At 37.7% G+C, this 10038-nt stretch overlaps 1 protein-coding gene across 8 annotated transcripts in view; it reads left to right on the forward strand.

The window, feature by feature from the left end:
- Nucleotides 1-10038, forward strand: part of LOC117181335 (lysophospholipase D GDPD1-like) — an 86504-nt gene that overhangs the window by 36870 nt on the left and 39596 nt on the right. The window contains exon 8 of one of the 8 annotated variants that reach the window (XM_033373896.1): nt 3423-3984. The exons of 6 other annotated variants lie outside the window; for them this stretch is intronic. The gene's annotated coding sequence lies outside the window, so the exon portion shown is untranslated. Of the gene's footprint in view, nt 1-1981; nt 2639-3422; nt 3985-10038 lie in introns of those variants that run through there. One more of the 8 variants, XM_033373900.1, reaches the window with a different exon arrangement.

The following is a 10038-nucleotide window of genomic DNA, read 5'->3' on the forward strand; positions in this document are numbered from 1 at the left end:
ATAAAAGGGGTAAAACGTAAAAATGATCATACACCAGCCACATTCGAACCTTGGGGACCACGAGCCCAATATACACATATCACGTCTATATATAAATTATGCATACACGTGAGATGCACAAATAGGCATGCTCCCGGAATCCGCTTTCGCTTTACCTCAGGAACATGGGCGTAAGGTTACTACGCCGAGCTTCGGCATCCTTGATGTTTTGCCAACCTGGACTTCTTTCTCTCTTTCTTTTGGAGGCTTCCTTGGAAGGGTGGCCTCTTCAAAGGAAGGACATCGCTGTGTACCCGGACGATGGTCGTCCGGATCTTCTCCGTTCGTGCGGCACAGAGGAAACACTGTGGTGTACCAACGCACTCTGCAGACTTATGGCCCTCCGTACCGCATCTCCTGCATGCATTCATCCTATCGAGACCTTCGCACTTGACTGCTAAGTGGCCAAAGCCTTGGCAGTGGTAGCAACGTGTTACCTCCTTTTTATTCCTTATCCTGCAGGACACCCAACCCACCTTGAGATGACCTGAGCAGATAAGTCTCGCAGAGACTTATCTTCCAGCATCTTCCGTCGGAGTCCCGCTAAGGCTTGTGTCCCGCCTTGAGCTCGTATCCATGCGGGTTTTCCTCCTGCATGCCTCCAGATTGTCCACCTTTTCAAGAATGAACTCCATCATCCCTGCATTGAACTCAGTCTTCCATTTCACCTGCTTCGCTAAATCTTCCGCCTTTACCACTCCCTCCTTTATTTGCCGGAACTTGTTGCTCCTGGCGTCGGAGAAATCCCTCATTTCTCGTGTGACATCCGTCAGCTCCTTTATGAGATCTAGTGTCTTAGTAAAGTATGATTGCACGTCTCCAATGTCCACTCTGGTTTGGTTAAATATCTGCTCCTCATTCACTTCCTCCTCCTCATACAGCTCCTCACTCTCACTTCGATTTAATTTTTGTTCATTCTTCGCCGTAGTATTCCCACGAGTACCTAGGGAAGTAAAGGTCCACCCCCGCATGCGGGGGTAAGGTCTGTATACTCAAGGAGGCGACCTGGTATCCTAGAGACACCGTTTGAGACATCACTCCCTGGTGCCACTCAGTCCTTGGCACGGTTGTTCACGCCTTGACTTGGGGATCTTAGTGTGTTTGGTCCACGGAGCCTATTTTATTTCAGCCCTACCCTCTGTTTCCAGTGAGCATTCCCCTATCTACCACCCGGGGACGCGCCAAGTAGGGGTGTCACCTCCCCTCCACCACGGACAACTGTAGTGGTACTTGGCTTGCTTGATAGTTCATTCAAAGAGCTAGAGCGCACTCAACTAATAAATTGTCCAGTCCCTATTGTTGTTCAAAATAGCCTGACACCTCCTCGGCATTCTCACGACCAGTTTTTCTGCATAGTCAGTAGAGAATGAGCGCCATGTCTCCCTATATCGACAGAGGTGCTTTAAAGTGAACACACGCTATCCTGCAAGTTTTCTCTTCATTATTCTCCAGACTTTTTCAATCGGGTTCTCGTTGGGGGAACTTGCAGGCCAGCTCATCGTGTTCCTCCTATTTTCAGTTTTCCAGATCGTGGTGACGGCTCTGATCTTTAAGGTCGTTTTTTCTCTTAGGACCCTATCGTCATTTTTGGGTCCAAAAATCTTCTTAAGATCTGCTAAGATCAACGCGGTGAGCTCGCCTGCAAGTTCCCTCACTGCAACTATGTTGACATTGGGAGACATGACACTTATTATCTACTGACTGCAGAAAAACTGGTCGAGAGCATGCTAAGGAGGTGTTAGGCTATTCTGGATAACAATGGGGACTAAATAATTTATTAGGTGAGTGCGTTATAGCCCTTTAAATGTACTATCGAGAAAAAAAATGGACAAAATATCAAAACTTTTCGAGAAAACGCATACCTTCGAAAGTGGAACAGACTGTACGCACATAAGTATGTATAGTTTAAAAATTAAATTAAATGACAAGAACTTTTCTTTAGAGTCGCTAAGGTAGGAAAGAAACTTACAGCAAAAGCATATTTTTACTTTTCTACGGGAAGACAAGCAGAGTCTATACATATTTACATTTGACGCAAATATAAATCTTAAAAGAAGTAGTTCGTTTTTAGACTTTTATAACATTACTTTGCAAAATAGGTAAAAATTTTCATAACACACGAAAGGTTAAATTCAAAAAATAATTTACGAATTTAGACTTAACAGATGCATTTTTCATTAGACACCGATGTCGCCTCTAATATTTGAAAGAAACGGTTTTTTCTACATTTTGGCCTATTTTAATTAGATTTTTGAAATAATGAAATTGCCCTTAGCATTTGAATTATTTCGATAATAAAAAAATCATTCATTCTTAAGAATCTTGTACAAAAAATGTGAACACCTGAGAGAGAAACCTCATTTTGATAAAGGGAAATTGAGAGAATTTTTATTTAAGAAATTAAGTTTTTAACTCTAGTTTTGTTTTAAAAGTGTGTGTGCGTGAGTGTGTGTGTGTGTGTATCACGGTCATATACATGTGTCCAGGGACTCTCATGGAAGGAAAAGTTTCCTTATTGAAGCTTCCTGTTATTTCCAAAAATTGCCACTAGGGGGTGTAGTAGTATAGTAGTTGCGGTTTAATTTGAAATTTGAATGTGATAAAATCAATATTTTCAACATGTATTTAATAATTTAAATAAAAGGGATGTATTTTTAAACTTAATCAAAGTAATAGTTGCACATTAAAACTAAAAAATGATAAGATTAGAAATAAATGTAATGAAGTGGCCTTTAAAAAATATGAAAGGAGATATGTTAATATTTATAATTATGCTTGAATTTGGAATGCCAGAAAGGTAACGAAAGGGAAGTATCTTGATAACAAAAACTTCCTGTTAAGCAAAGTTGCATGTTGAATAGTTCGTACAAATATTTTTCGGGATACTGAAAAAATTCTATATTTATGTCCTTATGTCGCAAACCGCATTTTCATAGAGATTGCTCATCTGCAGTGGACTGCATAAAGATTCCGGTTGCGTCAGTGTCACTGCGTATACGAGCGTATACACACCCACACAAACACACACACATATATATATAAACCAACTTTCACATTAGCAGACAAAAAAGAAGCAAGAGTTAAAAGTTTATTGAATCAAACATGCCAAATATTTCGTGATATATATGCACACAAAATATAGTGATTTAATCGTACTAGCAAAGCAACAATAAGCTATGTCTAGAATCTCAGTTGTTCTTCACTGAATTTTAAATTTTAAATGCAAAATAACTTTGCACAAACACTTGTTAAGCAGGCCAAAGCTAATCCTAAGTAAATGGAACTGTGATGAATCCAATAACGAACGATTCATATTTACTACCTCTTTACTTTGTAAACTTCAGTTGCATGTTTTCAAAGAGTATTGTGTTTTAATTATACAGGTCGACATTGAAGGTGCAACACGAACGAGATGTATTATTTTTAGTAGATTTTTCGTTATGACATGCAATTTCTCAAAATTATCACCTGATTGGCAGATTTCGATTTCATATTCTGTGTTTGGGACCAGAAATATACAGAATATGATAGGTCTCATCCACTTTGCACATTTATTATTGATTGATATTAGAAATAACCACAATTTATTACTGTGTACTTGAAAAAATGTGGCTGAACGTATTAATTACTTATATGAGTATCAGAGAAATTCTTTATGTTAGTTATTCTGCATGCAACAGAACCTATTTTTACTACAGCAGTTTTTGTTAGAATGGCAGAAACTGCTATATTTCAAAAATGCTATAATGAGTTTACAACACATTCGCGAGAATTGACTATTCATGAAATCTGTGTTCACCTTCAGCATAGAAAATGATTAAAATGATATGAAATTGTTTTTAATCCAGTGGCATACTTTCAGATCCCCTCAAATCTTTAAAATCCCATAAAATATTTTTAAATTTCTTAAAAACCTTGGAAATTCCATGGAACCTTTTAATATCATATGAAATTCTTTTAAACTGTTGAAATTTAATCAAATTGGTCAAAACGAAAAAAAAATCATTTAGACTTCCTTGAAAATATTGAAAATCTCGGAAAACTTTTAAATCCTATGAAATTTCTTGAAATTCCTTACTATTCTCTCTAATTCCTTGGAATGTCTAAATATCTAAAATCCCGTGATACATTTGAAAAACTTCGAAGGTTCGAAATCTACGAAAACTCGTTGAAGTCCTTTAAAATCCTATGGAACCCCATAAACTCCCTTGGAATCCTTTGAAATACCTCAAAATCTCTGGAAATTCTAGAAAACTCCTTAAACTTCTTTGAAATATTGAAATCTGGTGTACGTTCAAAAGTTGATTGGCCAAGCCCTTGATCTTAGCAAGTTCTCGTACAATATCAAAGACAGCAGTTTAGCCCACATAAAGTCGAGAATAATGCAGTTTTTACAATATAGCATTTTCTGTTATTGTAGCGAACATTGCTACGAGGATAAATAGGCTTATTGAAACCGCATTCATATTAAATATTCCTATTGCAACTGGAATAAAATAATTGCGCTTTCAGTATTTTGTTGTTTAAGAAATTTTTACATAAACACGGACTTGAATTTAATTTATAATTTCGTATCTTGTCACACGTGTGCTTCGTTAATTGACGGTATTAGAATAGAATTAAGTTGAAAATACGGGCTGAATACTATGGACCTCTCAAATTTTTCTGTAAGTTGAGGTCCAATTTTGCTTTTATGCTAATTTTCAAATTAATGCAGCGAAGGCCACCCGAGTTATGCATATAATTTTTATTACATGCCGATGATTGAAATTCGATTTAAGATGCCTGTGGAGCGGGTCGACAATCAAGTTTTCTACCCTAGACAAGAAAACTCGATTTTCGACCCGCCCCACAGGCATCGAAAGTCGGATTTTCGATCGATGTATGATGAAAAATTGATTTGACTATGATTGAAGTAAACTTGAGCTCCTGATTTTGCAAGTTAAGCTGATGTATTTTTTGTTTACTTCAATACATATTTTTTAAAATAAAAAGTTACTGCTATATGAGATTAATTTGCGCAAGCGGTATAGGACCCAATTTTTAATTAGTTTTGAGAAAAACTCCCTTTTTTGTATTTTTATCATATCTCTCTTGGAAAAGTATGTTCGAGGAATTCCATTTTTTTTTAATTCTCATTCTGACTTCCCATGACGAAAAATGTGATGTATACGAATTGAGAACGGTGACTGTTTTAATCACATAAAAAAAAGCTCTCTAGTTTTTCCCGTTTCGCAAACTTTTTCACGGTCAATGAAATAAACAAATTCGAACTATGAAGATAAACAATTTTGCATTTCAAGTAATCAAAACTGAGCTGTAAATCCTTTTAAGCGATTTCAAGCTAGAAATATTAAAAATTGTGCAATTAAATTTTTTTATAAGCTGAAAATTTCTTAAATTAAAAGTTAAATTATTTTAATTTTAAATAGTTTAGAAAGCAGAGGGGTGATCTGTTAAATATATGCTCTCGAAAATAAAGCTTGTTCTTGTGGTGGTTCGTCAAAAAGTAACATCAATCACATCCAGATTATACAAAATAAATTCCTCAGGCGCATCACAAAAACCCCCAGACACACCAAGAACTCTATCCTTCACAGAGAATTTCAATTACCTTATATTTCAGAGTGTATCAAAGAAGCCGCCAATAAATTCTATGAATCAGCATCATTATCACCTTATAAACATATCTTCTCTCTCGGGAAATATGATTTTGATCCGCTTCGCAAGCACGCGATGCCAAAAGACTTCCTCATGATATGAGTCTAAGACAGAATTTCATTCTTCGACCAATCTACCCCTTCCCACTCTTCTTCTTTACTTTTCTCTCATAAAATTAATTATCGGATTTTGTGGTTTATTCCCGCTTGCGGGCTTTTCCCCACATATAATAAACGTCACTCTAAATTCAATTCATGTGAAATTTCTCTCAGATTGTGTAACAATGCCCAAACGGGTAACGCGCAACAACTTCTTCCAGCAGAGCTGCCAGCTCGAGCCTGAAATTTACCCTCACCATACCTACCGCTTAGGAGCCGCAAAACAGAAGGTGCATGATTACCACTGTGAGTTCGTGTGTAAGCCAAAAATGCAAGATTCGACTTCGGTTTCCTGCTGTAGAATGATTGCCGATCTGAAAGCTTCGGAAGACTTCGGTGGTCTTCTATTTACATATCGATCCCCATTTGAAAGAAATTGGCGAATTTAATGTTTAAAATCTCTTAAAATTTTTTAAAGATCTTTAAAATATCTTGAAATTTGAAAAAAAAAACTATGAAATATTTCAAATTCTTTAAAATCTCATTCTAAATAATTGAAATTAAATGAAAATTCCTTGACATCTATTAAAATATCCTAAAATATATAAAATCCTTAAAAATCTCATATTAAATTGCTGTAATCAATTGAGACTCCGGATTCTATAACCACACATAAAATTTCACCGAGCGAAAAGGAAGTCCCCTGGAGGTTTCAAAACAAATGTTCAATTTCAAATTTTTAAAGGACATACGCGGACGTGAAATTTTATTGCGCATCTTTTTTCCTCTAGACAAAAAGTTTTAGCTTTTGCAGTTTTCGAAATAAAGCCAAAAAACTGACTTTTTTGAAAAAGTCGATTTTAATCAGTTTTTCACTTCAACTCGTGCTCAGTGCTTCAGTTTTTAAATTTTTTAAATGAAAGATTCAGGGAATGTGCTTTAGGATGTCCTTCGATTGTCTCAGAGTACATAGTACGCTCAAAGACTCCAGCGCTGACGTTCACTAAAATCATAACTACTCCTAAACTATCAAATATTTTGATTTGAAACTTTCCAAACAACTTCATTACACCTTTCACCGCATTTTTGCGATGAGAGTTATTACCCTGCTCCAAATTCCCTCGCTAAACGAAACGCTGGAAGTTACAAATGTTCGATTCGCGCCGAGTATCAGAAAAAAATTAATAACGATTTTTGAAAACAATAGTTTTGAATTCCCATTACATTGTCAATCGAAGGATATTCTGAAACACATTCGCTGAAATTTGTATTAAAAAATTTCAAAAACTGAAGCACTGAGCACGAGTTGAAGTGAAAAACAGATTAAAATCGACTTCTTTAAAAAAGTCAGTTTTTTGGCTTTATTTCGAAAACTACAAAAATTACAACTGTTTGTCTAGGGGAAAAAAGATGCGCAATAAACTTTAACGTCCGGATATGTCCTTAAAAAATTTTAAATCGAAAATTTGTTTTGAAGCCTCTAGGGGAACTTGCTTTTCGCTCGGTAAAATTTTATGTGTGGTTATTGAATCCGGAGTCTCAATTGAAAATTCCTTAGCGTCTTTTAAAACTCCCTTAAATATTAAAAATCCATACAAATCTTTTTAAATCTCTTGAAATTTTTTAAAGCTCTTGAAAAGGTCTTGAAATTAAAAAAAAAACATGAAATATTTTAGATACTTTAAAATCTCATGCTAAAATATTAAAATCATTTAAAAACTCCATGAAATCTATTAAAATATCCTCAAATATAGCAAACCCTTTAAAATCTTTTGAAACCTGTTGAAAATTACTTGAAAAATTAAAAACACCGTAAACATATATATATAATTAAAAATTTGTCATAAGGACAACCGCAGGATTTCGCCGGGAGCGGGTGCTAATCTGAAAAATTGCTCCCGCTTCCAGCGAAATCGCGGTAAAATTTCAGCCATAACCACGTCTCACAACCGTGAGATAGGTGGTTACAGTCTGTAAAGGAATCAATACGACGATCCAGCAAAAGCCTCTTAGACCTTAAGAACACGGAGCGACCCAAGGACAACCGCCTTCTGCATTTTTCCCGCAAGTGTTCTAGCATATTGTTGACACGCAGGGATGCTTTTTAGGGTATTAGCAAGTGAAAGCTTGGCACCTCCAAGGGCGCCGATGATAAGGACGATCAGTTTAACAGAATATTCCGGGTACAATCGTTGCAACTCCCTTATAAGGTCTCGATACCTCTCTTTCTTTTCATTCTCCTTGGCTATGATGTTTTTGTCAGCTGGTGCCGAAAATTCGATAACGAACATGGTTCGCTTCTCGAAGTCAAGAAGAACCATGTCAGGTCTCGAGTGAGCAACAGAAACAATTGTCGAGAATATAAAGTTCCAGTATATACGGCACGTCCCATTCTGGACAATTGCTTCAATTTCCCTAGGAGCATTTAGAGGAGCGATATTAAGGTGAATGCCGTAGGAGTCACAGAGATAGTTATAAAGTTCTCTTAGTGCCGCATCGTGCCTTTGAATGTAGGTCGTTCCCGCGTGTGTTGGACAACTAGATAGTATGTGAGCTAAATGCTCGGGGTGTGCATGGCACGCCCTGCAGCTATCATCGGGAATGTCTTTGCTCAAAATTTGGCGACGGTATGTTAAGTTGGAAATAACACCGTCTTGGCATGCAAAAATGAAACCCTCTGTACCAGACTTCAATCCGGGCGATTTAAGGAAAGCAAACGTTAGCTCACAAGACATTGACTGATCCTTTACATTTCTGTGGAAGATACCGTGCATCCTCTTATCTAGGAGCTGTTCACGAAAGTTTTTCTCTTGTGCTTTCTTAATCCGGGCTTTCAGGAGTGAGTACTCGAGATAGATTAGATTTGATGCATTTTTCTCACCCCTAATACTGAAGTCAAGTCCGAGTGTTTCAGCAGCCTCCTCCGCTGCTATGTATAGAAACTCTCCTTTGCCCACTTCTTCGTGATTCCTGACCATTTGAAGAAGAGGGTCTCTTCCATTTGCAACTCTATGTGCTGTACCCTGAATAATCCTGTTGTGAAGACATTCAAGACTCAATATTCCGCGACCCCCTTGACGACGTGAGATGTACAGTCGCGGAACGGAAAAGTTAAGATGCGTGATTTTGTTCATGTGCATAACCTTTCTTATCCCGATATCAAAGGATCTGAGCTCGTTCTTCGTCCATGAAACTACTCCAAATGAATAGAGTAGTACGGGGACGGCAAGCATGTTTGTTGCAGATACTTTGTTCCTCGCCGACAGTTCGGAAGGCCAAATCTGTCGGATGAGATGTTTGTATCTGCTTCGGAGAGTATCCTTTATAGATGTCACATCCTGAATGCGGCTCTGTGCCACGCCCAGGTATGTGTAAGTGTGTAAGTCTCTCCAGCGCAAAGGTGTATGGCGCTTCTATCAACGAGCTCAGGATCTTCAGGGATGCCATTAAGTTTTCTTCGTTTCAAATAAACCTTGGCGCATTTGTCTAACCCAAATTCCATTCCAATTTCCTTAGTAAATCGTTCGATAATCCCCAGAGCTAGATGCAGTTGCTCTCTGTTTTTAGCATAGAACTTAAGATCTTCCATGTAAAATACATGGGTGACCTTGTACTTTCGATCTGCAAGTTTGCCGCCCAAGTACCCGTCGGAATGGCGAAGAGCCAGAGATAGTGGCAATAATGTAAGGCAAAAAAGGAGTAGGCTCATGGTTTCGCCCTGAAAGACAACTCTCTGAAAGGTGACCTTGTTAGTTGTCACACGATTTTTTCCAGATGAGATAGTAAATCTGGTTTTCCAAAGCGGCATCAATCTCTCTATGCACCCAACTATTTGCGGATGAACCTTTAAGATTTCCAAAAGACAGATGATAAGTCTATGGGAGGTCGAATCGAAAGCTTTCCGATAAGCAATCCAGGCCATCGATAGGTCACGCTGGTAGAATGCTGCATCTTTGCAGACACATCTGTCGATGAGCAGGTTCTCCCGACATCCGGCTCCGCCTTTCTTTGAGCCTCGTTTTTCATACATTTCTTGCCACACAGGTTCAATTGCCCGAACAATCCTATCTTTTAGGATAGCTGTGAATATCTTGTAAAGTGTGTTCAGACAAGTTATTGGCCTGTAATTCTTCGGGTGAGCTAAGTTGCCTATTTTCGGCAGGAGTATTGTGCGCCCTTCTACCAACCACTCTGGAATCGGCTCTTCCGACTTCAAATATGAGGTGAAAATACGGGCCAA

Source organism: Belonocnema kinseyi, chromosome 10 (genome assembly GCF_010883055.1).
Source record: "Belonocnema kinseyi isolate 2016_QV_RU_SX_M_011 chromosome 10, B_treatae_v1, whole genome shotgun sequence".
Lineage (NCBI taxonomy): Eukaryota > Metazoa > Arthropoda > Insecta > Hymenoptera > Cynipidae > Belonocnema > Belonocnema kinseyi.